The following is a 21,823-nucleotide window of genomic DNA, read 5'->3' on the forward strand; positions in this document are numbered from 1 at the left end:
TTGTCAACTCTAACTGTCCAAGTTCCATCCGCCGTCAAGCGCATTTAGATGTCAAGTGCCTGTCTCCTCTGTCTTGGTCTCTCAGGTCGCCCACCCCACCCTGGCTACTGGAAGCTGCCCTTCCCTGTTTTATCATTAGATTTCTTTGTTTATTCTAAGCTATTGCCTATCTATTGTTGATTGTAGGATATATCCGATTTCTTTGTTTATTCTAAACTAGTTTCTATCTATTGTTGATTGTAGGATATTTCCGATTTCTTTATTTATTCTAAGCTATTTCCCCTTCTCTTGTCTACCCCCCTCTCAGCACTTAGTGGCTCAAATACACCCCAGGGCCACTTTATAGTATCACATACCTCCCATGCCCAACTTGTCATTTATTACATAAATTACAAAAACACAAAATCATATCAACATAAATTACATAAAATTCATACATATTACATGAATAATGAAACACCAGAGATATGTCCTTCACTTAAAAAAAAAACGAAACAAAAAAAGCAGAAATTAGGCGTATCATGTCCAAACCAGAACCACAGGTGTGCACCCAACTATCTCGGTATTGAATACCCTAAAAAAAAACTCGTCAAAGCAATTCCTTTTTTTTGACTGGTTCCAGACAACTGGTACAGCTTTTCATACCAGAGAGGGAAAATCAACCGCCCCTCCATCGAGGTAAAAAAAAACAAAAAAACAGGAGGAATTTTAACCACCTCCAAAATATTTCGCCCCACCTCCCAAAATAAACAGGAAGAATTTTAACAACCTCCAAAATAATAGGCATTCGCCATTTCGCCCCACCCTTCCAAAAATAAACAGGAGAAATTTTAACCACCTCCAAAATATTTCGCCTCACCCTCTCAAAAATAAAAATAAAATCATGAGGAATTTTAATCACCTCAACTGTAACAGGCATAGTGCCATTCTCCTCTATCCCTTTCCCCCCCCTCTAAAAAAATCAGGAGGATTTTTTTTTTGTCATCTCCCACCAGTGCACCCCCCCCCCCGAACCTGTTTGGTCTCTCGCCATTTTTTCAATAAGAAGGATAATCTTATACCTTTTACTTAAATAACACTTTTTTTTACATGGGGGTCACTGCTTATCAAGGCCCAGAGGCCACTCAAGGATAAGGGTTAATAGGTATATATTAGTCATTGTGATTTTAGCGTAGTAAACATTAGGGAGAATTTTGTAAATTGGATTACTTAGAGGGGCTGTTCAATAAGAAATTGTTCACGTTGGACTTGAAGACAATCAGATTGTAGTCAGCTGGGAAGAAGGCAAACTGAATAAAATTCCACAGGTGAGCAGTTCTAAGAAAAAAGCCCTGTTCATGGAATCTACGTTTAGGTGTAGGCACGGATAAAGAGTGTGGGCAATTGTTGATAGTGGTTCTGGTAAGATGAGTGTTTTTCGTGAAAGTTTGGCGATAGAGGACCAGAGATCGAAGTTCAGATGAGTACCTGCCATGAAAATAACGATAAAGTAGGGACAGGCTCGCTAAGTCTCTTCTGTGGGAAAGGGGTTGCAGAGAAGAGAAAAGGACATTCCCAACTAAGCTACGAAGTCTATTTTGAACTCTGTCAAGACAGGATAAGCTGTTTCTAGCAGCTCCTGCCCAGATGTGGTAACAGTACTCCATCGTTTGGCCGAACCTGGCTTTTATATAGGTAGAGAATTGCATCAGGAGTGAGATATCTACTGGAGCGATAGAATGATCCCACCATCTTTCCAGAGACTTTGGAAATTGATTTGATGTAGGTGTTCCATTTCAGATCGGGAGTAAAGGTCAAGCCCAGAAGCTTGTCAAAACATGGAGCCTCCCCAAGACGAGAGCCATTCATTTCGATTGATGGCAGCTGGGCAGCAGAGCGTTGATGATGTAAAGATAGAAGCTTGGTTTTAGATGCATTAAAAGTAACCGGTCACTTCTTTCCCCATTGTACCACGTGCTCCAGATCAGAGGAGAGAGAGAGTCAGAGAGAACTTGGTCGTTTACGGTCTTCGAAGTGCTTCCATAGATGGTAGTGTCGTCAGCATAAATGTCTACGAATTATCTAAGGATGTGATCTGGAAGATCATTGATGTAAATCAGGAAGAGAGTTGGACCCAGGATGGACCCCTAAGGGACTCCAGCATTAACACTGAGAGCCTCTGATTTCTGCCCATCAACCACTACTCTTAAGAACCTATCAGAGAGAAATGATTTAATAGGTGAGAAGACATTTCCAGCTATACCATGACTGGAGATCTTGTGAAGTAGGCCTTTATGCCATACCTTATCAAAGGCCTTTGATATGTCAAGAGCAATTGCCCTAGACTTGAAGCCTCCATCGACGGATTCGCCAATCCTATGAGATATAACTATGAGCACGTCTGCTGTAGATCTAGCAGAACGGAAACCATATTGCATGTCACTAAGAAGGTCATTTTTGCTGAGATGGTTGACTACTTTTTTGTTTAGCACAGATTCCAGCAGCTTACTCATGATGCATAGGAGACTTATCGGTCTGTACTGAGAGGAAGATGAGCGATCACCTGAGTTCTTAAATACAGGGCATACTGATGAGATTTTCAAGATGTTGGGAAGCATTTCTCCTTAAGACAACGCTTAAACAATTTTGTAAGTATGGGCGCTAGTTCTGGTTGAAGCCTTTTGAGTACTATGACTGGAATGCCGTCAGGACCAGTTGCTTTCCTGGAATCAAGGTTTTTGATTAGTTTGCCAACATCGCGTACAGAAAAAAAAACAAGTAAGATTTTAACAAAACAAAATTGCTTCTCTGTTTTCGACAACACTAAAACAATTTAATTCAAGGCAATAAAACATACAACTTGAAAAAATAGCAAAAAAATAGTCTCTTTCTTTTCAAATTTTTCTCATTTCTCTACTGATCGATTAAGAAGTCCCTGTGTAATTTTACAAGCATGAAACATATGTAATCTTCATCGTTAGAAATACATAAAAATTCACGTAAGCATTTTTTTTTACGCATGACCAAAATGTTTTTCTTTAAAATCAAGATAAGTCTCTACATTCTACTCCCCACACCCCAAGAAACAAAATTAGTTTCATTCGGATTCACCGATTTATATATTTTATTCGCTCAGCCCTTTTTCTTTTCTTTACACTATATTCCATTATCGTTCGTAATGCATGGTTTACTTTTACGCGAGCGTTTCCCAAGCTCTAGTGTAAATCTAGTACACACCGCGCGAGAAAGTAAGTAGTTACCAAAAAGCAGGAATCTTAAGCTTAAACGCTTTATCTTGTATGGATATTGTTTAGACAAATTATTATATTCACAAAATACATTTAATCATATGAATGGCCTCTGGGCCTTGATAAGCAACCTGTTATGGACGTGTGTCAGAAGCAGAAATGCGTTATTGAATTCTTGGTAAAGATATATTGAGAATGGTGGTTACTATGTAGAAGAATAAATTCTGAAACACAAAACGTCTTTCGTTTTAATGGTACCACTCCCGTCTTCGCGGCTCTTCAACTTTTGAGTAAAAATAGGAAGCTTTATTTTTGGAACGACCCTCGTACGACAAAGCACATTCCGAACGTTCCTGCACAGCCATCATTCATTGTTTGCAAAAATGCATTGTGAATGGTGGTAATTTTGAAGAAAAATTATATTCTTGAGCAGAAAAGATCGATCGTTTTATGGGTACTACTCCCGTCTTCGTAGTTTTTCAACGTTTTTAGTTAAAAAAATTTCAACGTTTTTAGTTCAAAATTAGAAGGCTTTACGTTTGGAATGGCCTTCGTATATTTAATTCCGACATATGTTCTACTTTAATGAAAATGTAATTTAGATTTTATTTAATAAAATAAAGAGCTTGTTTTGCACACAAAATTCGCTTGCTTAGAAATACACCAAATAGGTTTTCCCATGTTTGAGTAAAGAAATTAATATTTAATTCCCGCCATAATGAAAAATGGAAAAAATATCATTGCATCTACGTAAATACTTAAATAAAATTCAAAGCTAAACAAACTACAATTAAACAAACTACAATTACAAGTGTGAAAACGTTCTCTTGGCATCTAACTTCATGCGACTTTTTCTGCAGCCTTTTTATTCATTTGCTTTTTCACCTAATGATAATTCGACGAAGAATCGAAAAGTTTAGTGATAGATGACACATGCCTAATCTTTTTTTATTATTTTATTTATTAATTTTATTTTTTAGCATAGCCGAGAAATTAAAAAGGTATGATTAAGCATGAATATTTCATTTTAAACAATGTTTTCTTAAATAGAAATAAAATACAGCCCGAATATATACAATACACCCCTATATATATATATATATATATATATATATATATATATATATATATATATATATATATATATATATATTAATTAGCAGGACCCGTTATCCGGCGTTCCACGGTGGAAACCTGGCACACCCCTCGTAAACTAATCGTCTCTTTAAAAATATTAATGAGATTTTCTTAATCAGCATAGTTGAAAACGTAGAAAAATCGTCATTTTAAAGAAAAATGTGGTGGTGCTAATGTAAAAACGTACCTAAAAAAAGAAAAAGAAAACAATCAGCATAGTCGAAAGGTGGAGCTAATAGAAAAATTACCCCCCCCCAAAAAAAACAAAGTTAACGTGTGTGCAGTGTTGATAATCATTCCAGGCAGAAAGCGAAACTGATAAGTACATATATATAACAAATAAGTATTTCCACATTTACGTAAAACCTGAAGCGTTTACATTTCCAAACCATTGTTGTGTTTATATTTTCTGCGACTGTTCCGGACGTACAAGCAAAGACGAAAAAGACGTTACGTATATATTTTGAACTTGACGTTGAAAAAGACGTTACGTATATATTTTAAAATTAATAGTGTTTAAGTGTATGTATATACGTATATAGTTAACGTGTGTGCACTTTTTCAAACCTCTCGATAACTTTCAGTGTAGAAATGTCTCCAAAACTTAAACAATATCAAAAACGCCTTCAGTGATTTCATCTCCATCAGAACGCAAGATTTTTACGTTAATGCCATAAATACACTAGTTTTGCGTTGGCAAAAGTTTGTTAATTTTAATGATGCATATTTCGATCAATAAATTTTTCTTTAAGCGGAGTAATGTTCATTTGAATTTAAAAGTTAAAAACCCCAAGAATTTTCTAGTCAACCCGATATATATATATATATATATATATATATATATATATATATATATATATATATATATATATATATATATATATGCACGTTTCATTAAATAGCACAGACCACTCTTGCTTGCTTTTCTTGTAATCCTCCTTTTCTCTTTGTCGGACCATTTTCCGAACGTTTTTTTCGAGTGAAAAAAGAAATTTCCCATAATCGCGAACGTGCGTTTCAGTATTTTAGTGATTTTAATCGTCTTTTAATCGTTTTTTAATCGTCTTTTCATTTCATCTTGCTATTTTCATTTTTCAATTTCATTTTTTTATTTTTTTATTTTTTACTACTCGCCTGAGGATGACCTTTGAAGGTCGAAAACGATCGCGATTATGGGAAATTTCTTTTTTCACTCGAAAAAAACGTTCGGAAAATGGTCCGACAAAGAGAAAAGAAAGATTACAAGAAAACAAGCAAGAGTGACCTGTGCTATTTAATGAAACGTGCATATATATATATATATATATATATATATATATATATATATATATATATATATGTGTGTGTGTGTGTGTGTGTGTGTGTGTGTGGAGAGAGAGAGAGTGAGAGAGAAGTAAATCCTTGCTAGTGCCTAGAAAGTATATTTTAGTACTGTATTCAGAATCGACGATATGCTTGTATTTTTATTTATTGTTGGATGTAATTCGTGTGTTCATGTTAACACTGTAAACCTGTGTTTAATTTCTTTAAACGACGCCTTTTTACGCCATTTTTACGCCATTTATGACAATCATTACTCACCCCTGATTTATCCAATTCACATTTGCGATTGCTTATTTGTCCAAATCTTTTCCTTCTTCCAATATTTTATTTCTTTATTAGGGGTCTTTATCGCTGTTTAACATTTTCCCAAGGTTCGTCCACATAAAAATAATTTCCTATCAACCTAGTGGAGGGCAGTAGGTATCTTTGTCTCCTTTTCGTTTAAAGCTAAACACACAAAAATCAAGTCAAAAATCTCATGTGGGCGTTTTTAATATGTATAAGTGTTCTGGCCTAGTTAGGGGCCGAAAATAAGGACACAAGAGAGAAATTGAGTAAATAAATAAGTAAACAAAGAGCTGTTGTACAAAAACATAAAATAAATAAGAAGGTTACCAACAAGATTTTCGGTCGGACTGCCAGAGCTGTTTGCTGGAATAATGACTTACCTAAAAGGAGTATCCACTGCCATTCACTGCTGACATGAGTTCATGCGTGAGTGGATAAATTACTGTAACACACACACACACATCCACATACACGCACTCTCTCTCTCTCTCTCTCTCTCTATCTATCTCTCTCTCTCTTTCTCTCTCTTTCTCTGTCTGTCTGTCTTTCTTTCTCAGTCTGTCTGTCAGTCTGTCTCTCTCTCTCTCTCACACACACACATACACAAATCCACACGCACGCACACTCTCTTTCTCTTTCTCTCTCTCTCTCTCTCTCTTTCTCTCAAGTATTTACTCTGCAGAAGTCTTAATATTTTTTTTTCTGTGGGTTGAGGACGGTAAAGTCCGTCATCTTTTTCTTTTCATTTTTAAACGGATTTCTCCATGCTGGCTAAGTCTAGTGTTTTCAGCAACCCCTCTGACCCGAGTTGTTGAATTTGGTCATTATTTCAAATTGCATGTTCATCTGATCATGGATCTGGCACTGCAGATAGATGAAGGACCGGGAAAGGTCAGGGCATCCACTGCTATATATCAGGACGCTGCTGACACAGCTGATATGCAACTTATTTCGGATGTCAAAAGAATCGTAAATTACATCGGTGATTTTCTTTTCAGGATTGTGCACTTACCGAATCGGGTCAAATATCTCGTGTTACTAAACAGAGAACATTTAATCATGTAGATCGTATTTCGTACTCTTTTCTCAATAGTACTTATTTTTAGAAAGATTCATTACTATGAAACATCGAGTAAAAAACTATTTATCGCGGTTGGTAATGATTTTATTTATTTTTTTTTTTTGGCAACGTGTTTTTGTGCTGATTTGGTTTGGAGAGTAGTTCGTCGAACACAAATCTGATTTTACGCACAAACATTACTTTAATGATGATGGTACGTAAACGTTAGGCCTAATTTTATAAAACCAAAGGAACTTGTTAGGAATTTTCCGTTGAGTGGGCCTCTAGCATTCTTCAGAGATCTTTTTACTGTATCAGCAAAGCGCACAGACTGTCCGTTGGAACTGGGTTGATATGAAAAGGCATAATATTATTAATCAAAAAGGTCTCACAAACACCCTTAAAGTCACCGTACGTAAATTGTGTTCTATTATCAAACACTAGACAAATCATTCAATCTGTCGAAAAAAATATGTAAGAAATTGATTATAATTTCTGTAATGGTTTTTAAGCAGATAATGGCATTGGGCCTTTTCGAAAAACTATCCACTGCTATAAGATAGTAGAATCTGTTTACTGAGTCTGTAAAGTCTATATGTACACGGAATTATATTCGGTTTGTTTTAGGTTTGGGGACTAGATTTGACTGGAGTGATCTAGCAGCCAAGGCTCAAACTTTACATGACTTTACGATGTTTTCAGTATCCTTGTTCATATCTGAGTAATATGCAAATAAGAATTTTTTTAATCTTTGTAATCTCAGAATTTTCATTTGAATTGTTGTGAAAATGAAGATTTCCTCACTATATCGCAGTACTTCTGGCCTGATTATAGCAACGGGTTTGGCTAAATCCATACAGTTGGTCAGAAAGAAATTTAGAATTAACGAGGGGTAAAATAGTTTGTCCTGATAATAGCAATCGAAACCTCAAAATAATCCCTCTTCTACCTAAAACGTAGAAATTACTTTTAATAAATTTCCCGCATCAACAGTTTCTTTATGCTCTCTGCACAAGTGTTAATTGCCCGCTTTTAATCTGTTCTTTATTATTTTAGTCAGTCGGTCTCTACATTAGTCACATCTTCAAATTATTCTCAACTACAAAATTTTTTAATTTAGTTTTCTTTTTCGCCTGGTTGATGGGCTCAAACGATATAGAAAATATCTCATTCATTTCTCAGCCAGTAAGCCTTCATTTCTATGTTTAGAAGATTACTAGTGTTTTAGTATTAATATAGACAGTCCGTCGCATGATAGAGTCTATAGACGATCGGAAGCCTCATTTTAGAATTATAACTTAAGAGGGCTGTTATGCACAGACAGACCTTTTTTAGAACCAAAGATGGTAAATAATAGTTTATGGTGCGTCTGCATTTTAAAATAATCTCTGACAACACCTTCTCGATTCAAAAAGAAGTGTTCTTAACACATGAGCAACTGGTTTGTGATATTCATCTTGCATCTTACACAAGAATATATATTCTTTGATGTCATACAAGCTGGCGTCGCTAGCAACTATAATGTTTGAGTCATAGTGGATGGGAAGTCCGACGTAAAAACGTGTTTTATTTTGAATAATGCTTCCTGGTATTCTGATGTCCATTCCCAGTGCTTTTTTGCAGAACTTCATTTAAAGTAGCAGCTAAGCTGTAGATATTAGTTGTGGACATTTGCCGTTCATAAGAAACTTTGTAAAAAAAAGAAGACATTTTCGTGAGCTGGAATGTGGTCGATTGCAGTAACTCGTTCTGGATCTAGCCTTCTGCCATCTTTGTCGATAATGAGCTCCAAGTAATTCATATTCTCCATAAAACTTTCGGATTCTTTCACTTTAAAGTCGTACTCCTAAATTCGTAAGAAGACCTTATAAAGACGTTCCTTGTGTTGTTTTACATTTTGGCAGTTCATAAACATATCGTCAAAATATACAACCGCGGATTCAAGGTCACTTAGCGCAATGTTTATTACTTGTTAGAAAATTATCTGCACGATCTTGATTCCGAACGGTAGACGTTCGAACTTTTACAATCCTCGAAGAGCGTTGACACAAAAATACTTAAAGAATCTTATCTCCATCGGTATAAGAAGTTATATGTCAGAGGTGAATTCATGAAAAAGGAAATTACTCTATTTAATTTTTACTTTTTTTTAGTTAGGAATCATAACTTATCAAGACCCGAAGGCCACTCGGGGATAAAGGTCAATGAATGTAAAGTAGTAGTGTAATACTTGCACATTCTGTAAATTGGATAGAATTTGATTATTTAATAGAGATGGCTCAACAAGGATTTGTTTACATTGGATTTGAAGGCTACCATGTTGTATTCAACGGGAAAACAGTTTTCCACACGCGGGCCGTTCTGAGAAAGAAGCTTTGTTCATAGAATCTGCGTTTAGATTTAGCCACAGTTAGAGAGTGGAGGAAATCGTATATAGTGGCTGTAGCTAGTCAAGCGTTCTTTTGTAAAAGTTTGGAAAGTGGAGAACCGTAGATTAGAGTTCAATCGAGTACTTGCCATGAAAATAACGATACATTTTCCCGGGCTTTGTACAGGATAGTGATAACCTTTGAGTGCATTAAGCCGCGTTGAGAAGTCGACACATATGCAAATCTTTGATTTCTTTTCCGTTTAGATAGTCGGTGAAGCCTATTAACTGTGCCCATTTTTCAATAAGATTCTTCGCTGTTCTTTTAGTCTGTTGAATTCCTCATCTATTTTTCGTATAAAAGTAAAGGACACATTTTCTTTTTCTTTTTTTTTTTTCTTTTTTAGCTCAAGCTGGATGTCCTCGATTCAGTAGAATTTTACGGCAATCTTATTATATCGATCGATGCACAGACAAAATCTACCAGAAACGCTTCATTAAAATCTTGTATTAGCTATTTGGTCACGGTAGCCAACATTTCGATGAATTAATTGGCATATTTTGCAACTTAAGTTTCTTCCATACAATCGATGCCAAATAAGTTTTATGTGCTCTCCAATACAAACGTATTTAATTTTAACGCCTTTCCTTGAAAGATTACACCTCCCTCAAACTTGAGTTTCTCCCTAGCACGTACACGGCTATTTTATTAGATCTTAGCAACGTGGAAACGTGTTTTATTTGACTTATGTTTCCTGGCATTATGATGTCCACTCGCAGTTCTCTAAAGTAGCCCCTAAGCTGCACGTATTAGTTGGCATTCATAAGGAACTTTCTAAAGAAGAGATCTTTTCAGGAGCTGGAATGTGGTCACAGGCTTTTGTCGTTTGCGTGACACTGCTGTCCGAACTTTTACCTTCCCGTTCCCACTTGACGCGTCTTCTCTCCACTCCAAAACGAACTTCTGCAACTTTAGCTTTTCTCTTCTACAAATACACCTTCTCTGCTCGCAATCAAACTTCAGAATGCCCCCCTTCCCCAAATCACTCCTCTTTTATTTCCAATCAGGAGCATCTCATTTGCATACCTCGTGGTCACCCTGTAGGCATATAAACAAACAGGGCAGCCATTTTTGTTTCTTTCTTCTTCATTATGAACACGAGGTAAGCCACACAAAAACGCGGTCGGTCGTTCTTGTTTCTCTTTTTCTTCATTTACACCACAGCTTTATCAACTTTTTCCAAGTTTTTCAAGATTTATTATTATCAAATCTAACTCAGAATCCAACGGCAATATAATATTAATATTATGTTTTGTACGTATTTTATAATTTTTAACCGGTTTTCCTTTTTTTTATACGTAGCTATTAAACCTGTTACTTATTACGCAGTGTAATATTTTGTGCCCAACATGACCACAACTTCGATAGTCTTCATTCCTGCAAAGAAAATACTTATGCCAATGTACTGACCTACAACCAACACACTTATTTGGGAGGAAGTTGCCTTGTTTCTTTTTGAGTTGGTTTGATTTAGAGTGACAACTACATGGCGTATCTTTCTTATGTATGGTATGTCAGACGTTTTATTTTATTTTTATCTTTCCGTATGTTTACGAAGATCTGACAGTCTTCCGCTATTTATTGGAGATGAGTAATGCATGCAGAACCACAAGAAAAATTTCAGCGGAGTTAGCTGGAGCAAGTCTTTGAGTAACCATCAGAAACTTGGAATCAGTCGCACTAAATCCTAAAAGTTTTAAAATGTTTTATTTCTTTTGTAATTTTAAGTATTTGTTTTAAAAAAATGTACAGCTTTAATCGACGAATGATATAATTTAATTTTATGAAAATTAATTTAAAAATAGATGGACTTGCAATTGTTTACTTTAGCGACATCAAACCTATTACCAGTTCCTATCCGTTGCTGATCGGATGATTTCCTTTGCTTTTAAATGTCTATGAAACGTGATAACATGAAATTCCTTAGCGCATTATTATTATATAGATAAACGTCATTTTCTGAGGGAGGTGTGGGGGGGGGAGAAGTATTTTTCAAAATCTACTGAAAGGTCAAAATTCCAGGTAAAATATAAATATGTCAAGAAAATATTTTTGACAACACGCAGATAAAAAAAGGTCAATTTGTAAAAAAAAGTATAAAATATAGCACGAAATGCAGTTACTTAGGGACACGACAGTGATAACGTGACCTTTATAAAAGCACCGTTTTTTGTTTGTTTGTTTTTTTTCTTTTTGGAAAACTCTCTGTTTGAACAGATTCAAGTATTAATTATTAAATTACACTAATTACTGTTTAAATTAATGTAAAATGTGTTTGATGTGTGTTTCTAAAAGGAATACGTACAAGTAGGAGATATCAGTTACAAAAAGATACATACATACTCATACATACGTGCACACACATAGATCTATATATATATATAAAGTAGTAGCGTTTGCGCATGTGTGTGTCTGTGTGTACAACTCTCCTACAACCCACACCACTGGACAGATTATAATTAAACATGGTATGATGATGCTCCTCCCCCTAGGGATAGTGCAGACCATCTATATATATAAAGTAGCAGCATTCGTGTGTGTATGTGTGTGTCTGTGTGTAAAACTCTTTTACAACCCATACCACTAGACTGATCATGGCTAAACTTGGCATGGTAGTGGTCCCCTACCTAGGGATCGTGCATGCCCTTTTCCAATGTAAACGTCAAAGGCTAAGTCCTATGTATATATATCCTAATGCAGCCTACGCAACTGGGCCGATCATGACCAAACCTTACATGTTGATGGTCTCCGACCTAGGGATAGTTCACGCTATTTTTTTTATCAAAGTCAACGGTTAAGGTAATATTTTTTGCGGCTCTATGTATGTATGTATGTATGTATGTATGTATGTATGTATGTATGCCTCATTCAAACACGGAAGTGTTTTAATATATGGTTAAGTAGCAATTTTAGTCATTAAGAACTGCTTTAAAGCTTCACCGCTCACTCATTTTTTTACCAAATTTTAAACAATTATTACAGTTTATAAATTACATTCTTAGGTACACTGTGAAAAATAAGTTTCAATTTTCGTTGAATAAAACAAAAGTTATGATGAATTTTCTGATGTCCAAAAGCGGAAAAAATAGAGAGGTGAGCGACGTTTTTTATTACTGGTTTCCATAGGAACTACGTCGCTTCAGCGACTACTGTTGCTACTAATTCACTAATGAAAGCATGAAGGGCGATAATTGGGGGAATTTTATTGAAAGCAGACGAGTGCCGTACACTGTTATTACATATGTGTTTATGGGGTAAAAAATATGACTGAATTTAAACAAAGAACAAGTGAATTTATTGGAAACCTGGAAAAATCATTGATTACAATAGAAAAATACGAGCATGGGAAGTAATATGGTTAAGCTTCAACATGGAAAAGTAAAGTACTAGATGTTAAAACTGGAAAAGAAAATGACAAGATATTCTAGTAAAATATATAATACATTTATAACTTAAAATATTGCAGTATTAAGAATTTTTTTTGAAATTCAATTAATAACGTTATATAATCAATTCTTAATTCTGCAATAATGTAAGTTATAAATTTATTATATTATTTACTAAAATATATTGTGCTTTTTCCAGTTTTAACAACTCGTCCTTTACTTTTTCATGTTTAAGCTTAACTATGTGACTTTCCATGCTCGCATTTTCCTATTGTCATATATATATCTATATAATTATAAAACTCAAATGACCTTGTAACGAGTAATGTAACCCACGTTCCGGATTACGACATCCGGTTGCATATGCGCGCATAAACGTTTACACATAACAACGTAAACAAATAAACACAAATCGCTTCTTTTGCAGATTTTGACCTGCGCACTGAAATATTAACGTTATCATTTCGAAATTATTATTTAACATGGGAAGAGTGGGGATGTTTTGCAACTATTCTTTATTACAACTATACTGTCGCTATTTTCTTACAATTAAACAACTTTAACCCGTTGACAGACATAAGAACAATTGTAGCAAAACCAAGACTACTACTATTATTATTACTACTACTCTCTATCCGCCCCTTTTCCTTCCTTTTTTTATTTTTTGTTTACAGTTCTAGATACAAAATAGTTGTGTGAGAATAGTGAATTTGTTGACACATTTACTAATCTGTTTCAATATTAGTTTTATTTTATTTTATTTATTTAGGTTTTATTTTTTTGCTTCAGGTTTTATTAATTATTATTTTTTTTTTTTTTAGATTTTAAGTTTCTATCACTTGGTTGAAGGATTCCAATATGGGTTTTCCATTCTTATATTTCTCATCGGTTGGTTCATGTGCGTTTTTACTGCTAAATGACTTTCGTCGGCGTTCGAACCGTAAGAAAATCATGTTTAATTTTCGATTTTTAAGCAATTATTCGAAAAATAGGTAACTTTACACGAATAGGGAGGATGTTTTTTCATGTTTGAGTGATCCATCCATGATTTTTCATTTTAATATACTTTCACGTCACAAGTGTCACGGTTATACATGAATTTCATAGCTAATATAACATGTTGACCCAACGGGTCACGGATAGCCCAGTATATATATATAACCTTTTTCTCTTCTTTTCGTAAAGATGTTTTGCCAACCATTCAAAAGAATTCTGTTGTTTATAAATTTGTTTGTCAGTGTGGAGCTGACTACGTTGGCAAAACATTCCAAAGATTAGAAATGAGAATATCCCAACATATCCCTCGGGATATTCGACTACACCAGGTTTCGAGAACATCCGGGCACTCCCAAGCTCATGGGTCTGCCATTGGGAATCACCTGTTGAGTATAAATAGGTGTTCTGAGCAATATTCCGATGGGTGGTTTTCTGTTTTATACAGTGCGAGGTCGAACTATCATCTCAATATTATTGAGGCGTTAGTTATTAACAACTCTCGACCTAGTCTGTGTAGACAAAAGATTCTGAAACATCATTGATTTAAAACCACCTGAACAGTGAGATTTTTCTTTTTCTTTTTTTTTCTTTTTTTTATTTTCACTGTTCTTCCAACTGAAACCAAAAATTCCCTTCTTCCCTCATTCGTTTCTTAGTTTTTAATTTATCATTCTGACGTTTCCTCTTAGAGAGTCAGACGATAAGGCCTTAAGGATATTTTAATAATTTCACCTGCCCATTTCTTGTGTTTTTTTTGGTATTTAATTAAATTATGTTTCCTCTGAAATTTCTCCTTCCATTTTGCTGTACCAAAAATCTACTTATATATATATATATATATATATATATATATATATATATATATATATATATATATATATATATATATATATATATAAAGCTGAACGTCTGTGTGTGTGTCTGGTCACAAATAGGCTCCTATATAGTTGACTATTATAGAAAACTTATCACATATAATGATAGAAGATGTATCGCGACACAGGAATGGGTATGTTCGATCTGGCATAATGATGATTCATTAAAATTGTGGGGTCTGCGTTCGCACCTGGTCCACAAAGTATGGAAATAAAAAATTAAAAATTAAAAATGAACGTTTACAAGTGTTTTTGATATAGATGTACATAATAATACTTTGATAAGTATGTTTTAACTTGAATAGGGATGGTATAATAAAATTGTGGGGTCTACGTTCGCGCCTGGCCTCCATAGAATGGAAATAGGCACAAACTTTAATAAAGACTTTTCATATCTATCTGCGTAAGTATACTTTGATAATTATGTTTCAGCTTGAAGAAATATGGTATAATAAAATTTATGGGGTGTTCGTCGCGCCTGCCCTCCATAGAATGAAAATATGTCACAAAGTTTTACAAGGCTTTTTTAATATAGATCCACAGAATATTGTGATAAGTGCTTCAGTGTGAACAGGTATGGTATAATAAATTATGGGTTTTATCTATTTTATTTTTACTTTCATCATATTTTGCTTTGGTTTTGATACCCCTAAATTCGAAGCTACCTCTTTACAACCCTTCCTTTTCATAACCTATCATACTTTCATGAATCAAAGTCCATTTTCTGTAGGCTGTTTTTGAACCCAGTCAACGACGGGTACTTTTGCTAGTATATATATATATATATATATATATATATATATATATATATATATATATATATATATATAAATATGCTTAAAATTATCAATCATGATATATATATATATATATATATATATATATATATATATATATGACTAGCGTGAGTACGTGAGTACCCGGCGTTGTCCGGGTGTTTGAAGGTGTGTATGTAGGAGTGGGTGACCCTGTTTTAATATTATACAAAAACACGATGTTTTAAAAAATTGGAAAAACCAAAACAAAGTAAAAAAGGAAAAAAGATGTAAAAGAGGAAAAAAAGTTTAGGTAGGAAGCTAGGCTTGAACTCAAAGCATCGAGGCTAAGGCGGAAAAAAAGTCTGATACGTTACCCCTTCGTCAAAGAGACATACAATTGAGAACGGATAAAATTAAATCTTTAAAAACACTTGCAGGTGGTTTAAACTAACGTCAATATTTTCTAGGTCCAACAAGACGTCATTGTAGTAGCAGGAGGAGAGAAAATGAAAGAATGATTTTTTCGACACCCCTCCTCGTAAAAAAGGGTCCAGTTTAGGGTGAAGGAATTAATGTTTTTGGCCAATTTTTCGATATTAGTCGTCCAAGATGTCGACCTTCAAAATGATACCAATCTTCTGAAAATCCGTGGCCTGTGTTGAAAGTTTTTGCGAGACATACAAAGACACATACATACATACACACACATATTTTCGCTTTTATATATGTAGATGATATTTTATTTTTTAGTTTAATGTATATATATATATATATATATATATATATATATACATGTATGTGTGTGTGTGTGTGTGTGTGAATACACTCCGTCTTCTTCCCATTAGTTAATTCATTATTTTCTGTCACTTAAATAAGTTGAAACAGTTTGACCTAATTGAAATAACGAAAGATACCGTCATTAAATTCGTAGCTACTGATTAAACTACCGCCCCTCTCCTAAGATTAACACACATATCCAAATTAGTAATATAGGAGTTATAAATTTTGGAAAAAAATCCTTTAATATAGCTTTATTTTTTTTATCATATTTGGTTTGTACTCTAATTAAAGGTCATGCCTCGACTAAGACCACAGTTTTTTTTTGTCGCTTGATGAAGTTTTTTAAACTGAAACAAGTAGATTCATATTCGCGACTAATGTTAATTTTATTTACCTAAATTGAATGGAATAATTTAAATAATTTAGGAAAAAACATAAGGCAAAATCTTACAAATCTGACTCTACACAATAGTGTTGAAGCAAATACTGAAAATAGATACATACTATTTTATGTAGATACATGAAATATATATATTAAAATAAATATTTGGAGGTACAAACTTTATAAATAGATTTAAATAATATGCGCGGAAATTTATCGAGAGCTCTTTCGGCCATTATCTCTTCAGGAAAAAATTGATAGCATACAAAACAACATTATTGGTGAAATTAACGAGCACTACGGGGGAATTTGGATGTGCCAAAATTAAGAAAAAAACGATTAAAAGAAAAAATTAATCTGTCAATACGGCGTTTAAAAGCAACTAAAACTGGGCACAACGTAGGATAAAAAAAGGGAGGGAGAAAAGGGGTAAAAATTCCCGAAGAGAAAAAAGCATTATGTCTCTTTGGGGAACTTTGACCCCTTTTCTTCCCTCCTTCAGTTTTTCAGCAGTGCACAGGCTACATTTCTTTGAGTTTGTAGTATATGATTTTTGGTGTTATATTATTTTCCATTAAATTCCTCGTGGGATATCATTATCTCTTAAATCTGAGGTTTATTATCGTTTACATGTCTCTAAATAATTTAATGTGCGCATAAGGATACTATTTAAAGTTTTCTTTTGTAATCCCGAAGCATATTTTGCTAATTGGTAAACTGAAATTTGAGGAATTATTTATATGACTAATAACATAAAACTAAATGAAATAATATACACAGGATCCACTTACGCATAGACGCTGTGTTCTAAAATCTATAATGATCAATTTAGTTTACGTGTTAATCGTTTGCATACAAATATATAAACATGTGCACATACTTATATTTAAATAGAGTCATTTATAGAGTGTGTGTTTTTTGTAAATATTTAGTGTCTCTGCTCATTCATTCATCCTAAGATACGGCATAATCACGTTGACACACCGGTTCCCGTCAGATCACCGAAGTTAAGCAACGTTGAGCCTGGTCATTACTAAAATGAGTGACCAATTTGGAAATTCCAGGCGCTGTATGTCGGAGGACGTAGACACCTCCCTGCAAGAATTGCAAAAACCTAACGTCGTCATCTCCACTGACAGGGATATACATGCGAGTGGGGATCGCTTGTGAATTTCATACTCCCATGAAACCTCCACCTTCGGGGAAAACCGGTAAAACCCGAACAGAATTAGTGCTGACGCAATTACAATTTAGTTATTCATCCTAAGTCAGTACAACGATATTCAAAATGACAACGCTTTCATTATGTTGAGAGTGGTGATATCAAATAAAATCACTAAAACGATCACTGATGATGAAGGGTTACAATAGATAATAATATGCTGTATCATCATCATCAGCAGCAGCAACAACAAAATCAGACGCACTTATTAATCACGTTTTCTTGTTTTGTTTGTGTAAAAAGAAAACAGCATAAAGCATAAAGAATAACGATATGGTTGGTTTCGCACCACTTCACCTATTGTGCTGCATAAAATCTATAAAATGCTACACACACACACGCGCACCCACCCACCCACACACACACACACACACGCACCTCCTCCCCCCATATATATATATATATATATATATATATATATATATATATATATATATATATATATATATATAACCCCGGGATACGGTCACCCTTGGAACGTTTTTTCAGGTTATGATGTAGAATACTATGTTTTTTCCTGACCCTGGTTACGGTTTTTCCCCGCTTTACAGTGTTATTTACAATGTTATTCGATTATATACATGTGTATTATATACTGTACTGCATTTTGTTACTAACTTTTATTATATACTGTACAAAATTTTGCATAGGTCCGGCCACATGGCGATTTCACCTTACGATTCCAACTCAGGAACGGATTAATGCCATATCCCGGGGTTCTAATATATATATATATATATATATATATATATATATATATATATATATATATATATATATATATAGTGTATGTCCCAAAAGAAGCTGAATTGATCAAATATAAGATAGATCAATAGAAGCATCAAACTTACGAAAAAAGATTTCAGAGCATCTAGATAAAGTCATCATGAGTCGTTACACCATCAAGGAGTTGATATTCATCATAGAGTGGTACTTTTAATTTAAATTTCAAATCCGTCAGCATCTTCTGGGACACCCTATATATATATATATATATATATATATATATATATATATATATATATATATATATATATATATATATTCAAATGTCCTTTTTTATACAAAATAGGTTTGAAACAAATAAAACAACAATTATTTTCTGTGAGACAGGCGGATACAAAATAAACACAAAAATCGAACAGAATAAGATTTGCAAGAGATAACGAAACAAACACTTTCAAATCATATATAACTAAATTTATTAATAATAAGGGGAAAGAAAGATTTAACAAAAACAAATATATTCAAAGCTAATGGGATTGGGGAATATTTTAACATACTAACTGAAAGAGAATCCTATAACAGAAAGGCCAAAGGTAAACGGCAGCAAGCAGTCCACACGAGAAAAGATCCGATCTCCAGCTCGACAGAGAAAGAAAGTAATTTTTTTTTTCACTTACAGTTCAAGTCTTTTTTTTTTTTTAAATGCCTGTCGGCATCCGTTTTGGGTTATCCAAAATAGCTTGATCAAGGTATTAATTCAGATCTCTTTTTTCCGTCTTTGCCAACTTTGGAAATGTGACATCGCTTTGGTTTTCCAAAACACGTTTTACGCGGTCAAACTTTTTTTCACAACTCCTCGCACGAGGAAATTATTATATTTTCTTTCTTTTTTTTTTTTTTTCGCCCCTCGATTCTAAAAATAGAATTGACGAAATCATGTTCTTATTCCTTATTCTGCTTCTTGGCACAAACGCGGTCACTACGTGCGTTGACTGGATGACGACCTGTCGCTTACCTTCATATTGGAGGAGGTGGGAGGTGTTTGGTGCTAACGTCGACCGAACGTTTTTCAACTCCCTCGTTCTCTCTTCCTCGTTCTCTGTTCCTCTCTCTCTCTCTCTCTCTCTCTTCCTTTCTTTCTTTCTCTCTCTCCGTGGGTGATGAAATCTGTAGCGGGTTTTTTTCTCTGCTTCCGATATCGGATCGCGGTGTAGTAACTGTTCCGCCGTCACATGTCACTCTCTCTGTCCTCGGCCAAGGAAAGAGAATCTCCCCAGACTGATTTTAATACTGGGTTTTGGGTGGATTCCCGTTCAGTTAGAACATGCCAATAAAATACCTACTCCATACTACTAATAGAATAATAAAACAATACTTGATGTCGAGGAAACTGTTTGTGACATCCCCCCGCTAATTTTTGAAATAGGAACACCCTTTGTTTCTATTTCACGAAAATTTAAGTGGCTCAGGTACACCGCTTCCATCTTTGCGGTTACTCCGACGGGGTGTGTTGAAACATTGGCATCTCCCGTCTATTCCAATGAACATGATAATGTCTGCCGAAACCAAAATTCCGTTTCGCGACGGCTGTCCCTAAAGCCTTCGATTTCCGTGAAACCTTTCGCAGCTTGTTCAACCGAACTATCCCTAAATCTTTCATAGTCATTCGTGCACCTAATTCTTCTGCACATAATTTGCGTCTAACGTTAAGTTCGAGTGGCGACTCTCTGTTTTCGCTCTCGTCTTCCTTACTATCGTCATTTTTTTTTTCTTTCAGCATAATCGTTGATGCGTAAAGTCTGGTGAATGTCACTCATTTCAACAATTTTCCGCCTTCCATCACAGGAAAGTTTAGCCTTGTCAGCTTTCTTTACAAACTTCTTCCTCACAGATACTCTTCTGCTATCATTATCAACAGAAGTTGGAGCATCGTCACTAGTAGTAGTAGTAGTAGTAGTAGTAGTAGTAGTAGTAGTAGTAGTAGTAGTGTCGTTGATCGCAAGATTTCATTTTCCTATGTTTCCCGTGCTACCTAACTTGACTTCTTTCCATTCAACGTAGCCGTCATAACTGTTTTTGTTATCCGTAGAATTGCGTCTATCGTCGTCGTTGTCATTATTATGAGCTAACTTATTTTTAGCAAACTCAGAGAACGGTGCGTCCCCTTTCCTTGAAACTTTAGCGACAGTAGTACCAGCAGTCACGATAACTTTCTGAGAATTCTTCTTGCCATTAGGCATAACTCCTTGTGTCTCATCACGTAGGAGTATCTTATTGATATGACGCTCAGCTATACCACTCCAGCGAAAACAGTTTAACTTTCTTTCAGACGTACAGTTCTATTCATGCCTTCAGCATAAACATTTATAAAACTTTGAATGCTATCCTCGACAACTTTAGGACGAACAGCCCTGGGAATATTTGCAACGTAAACCTTTTCAAAGTTTCGAGTGCCACTCTCCATAACACGGTATATTTTATTCCCAGTCGTAACTGCTATACCATTTTCGCTATTTTCACCTGATGGGATCTCACCACCTTTCAGCTCTACCAGGTCGCGCTTTTTATCTATTACTTCGCACGGCCCATTTCTGACCAACTCATCTCGAGTTGTGATATTTATATCGTGTGCACCGTTGCGACGCGTGCTACACGGCTCTTCATATGAAGCCACTACTGCCGCCACGATTACTTTATCGTTCCCTAGCAGAGTAGTTTTATCAGATTCACCCACGGTCGATGCCTGGGGGGTGGATTTGCTAGTAACGGCTTTACCGACACTACGCAAACTTGTTGCTACCTCGGGTGGGGACGTTTCCTCCACCCTATTATTCTTGCCTGACTGAGGCAGGTTGAGTATCTCGTCCTCCTCGTATCTTTCATTCACATCCGCAGTCGACAAGCGTGCTGCGAGATTTTCAAACTGTTGCTACTTTGGATACAGTCTACTACTACACTGCAAGGAGGGTGTGTCTCCGTTTTGCACGGAGTGTCCGTTTGGCATTCATACCTGACCAGGATGAGCGAACTACCTCATCCGTCTTTACTCTACGCTCGATATTTTGCGCGTGGCATTTCTCATTCTTTATCGTTTTCGTCGAACATGCAGTTCTCAAAGAGATGGTCTGCTATCATCTTAACTAAATCGGGTGTTCTCGTGTCTGGTGTCACGTTCAGTCTGTAGTGTTTCCCTACCCTGACTAAGTCATCTTTGACTAGCTTACACAGTCCGTC

General features: G+C 35.1%; 1 pseudogene; it reads left to right on the forward strand.

Annotated features, from left to right (window-relative positions):
- Positions 1-17,598: 17,598 nt before the first annotated feature.
- Positions 17,599-17,717, forward strand: LOC145294483 (5S ribosomal RNA; annotated as a pseudogene).
- Positions 17,718-21,823: the final 4,106 nt, after the last annotated feature.

The sequence above is a fragment of the Euprymna scolopes genome, chromosome 15 (genome assembly GCF_053919585.1).
Source record: "Euprymna scolopes isolate OS-2025 chromosome 15, ASM5391958v1, whole genome shotgun sequence".
In the NCBI taxonomy this organism is placed as follows: Eukaryota; Metazoa; Mollusca; class Cephalopoda; order Sepiida; family Sepiolidae; genus Euprymna; species Euprymna scolopes.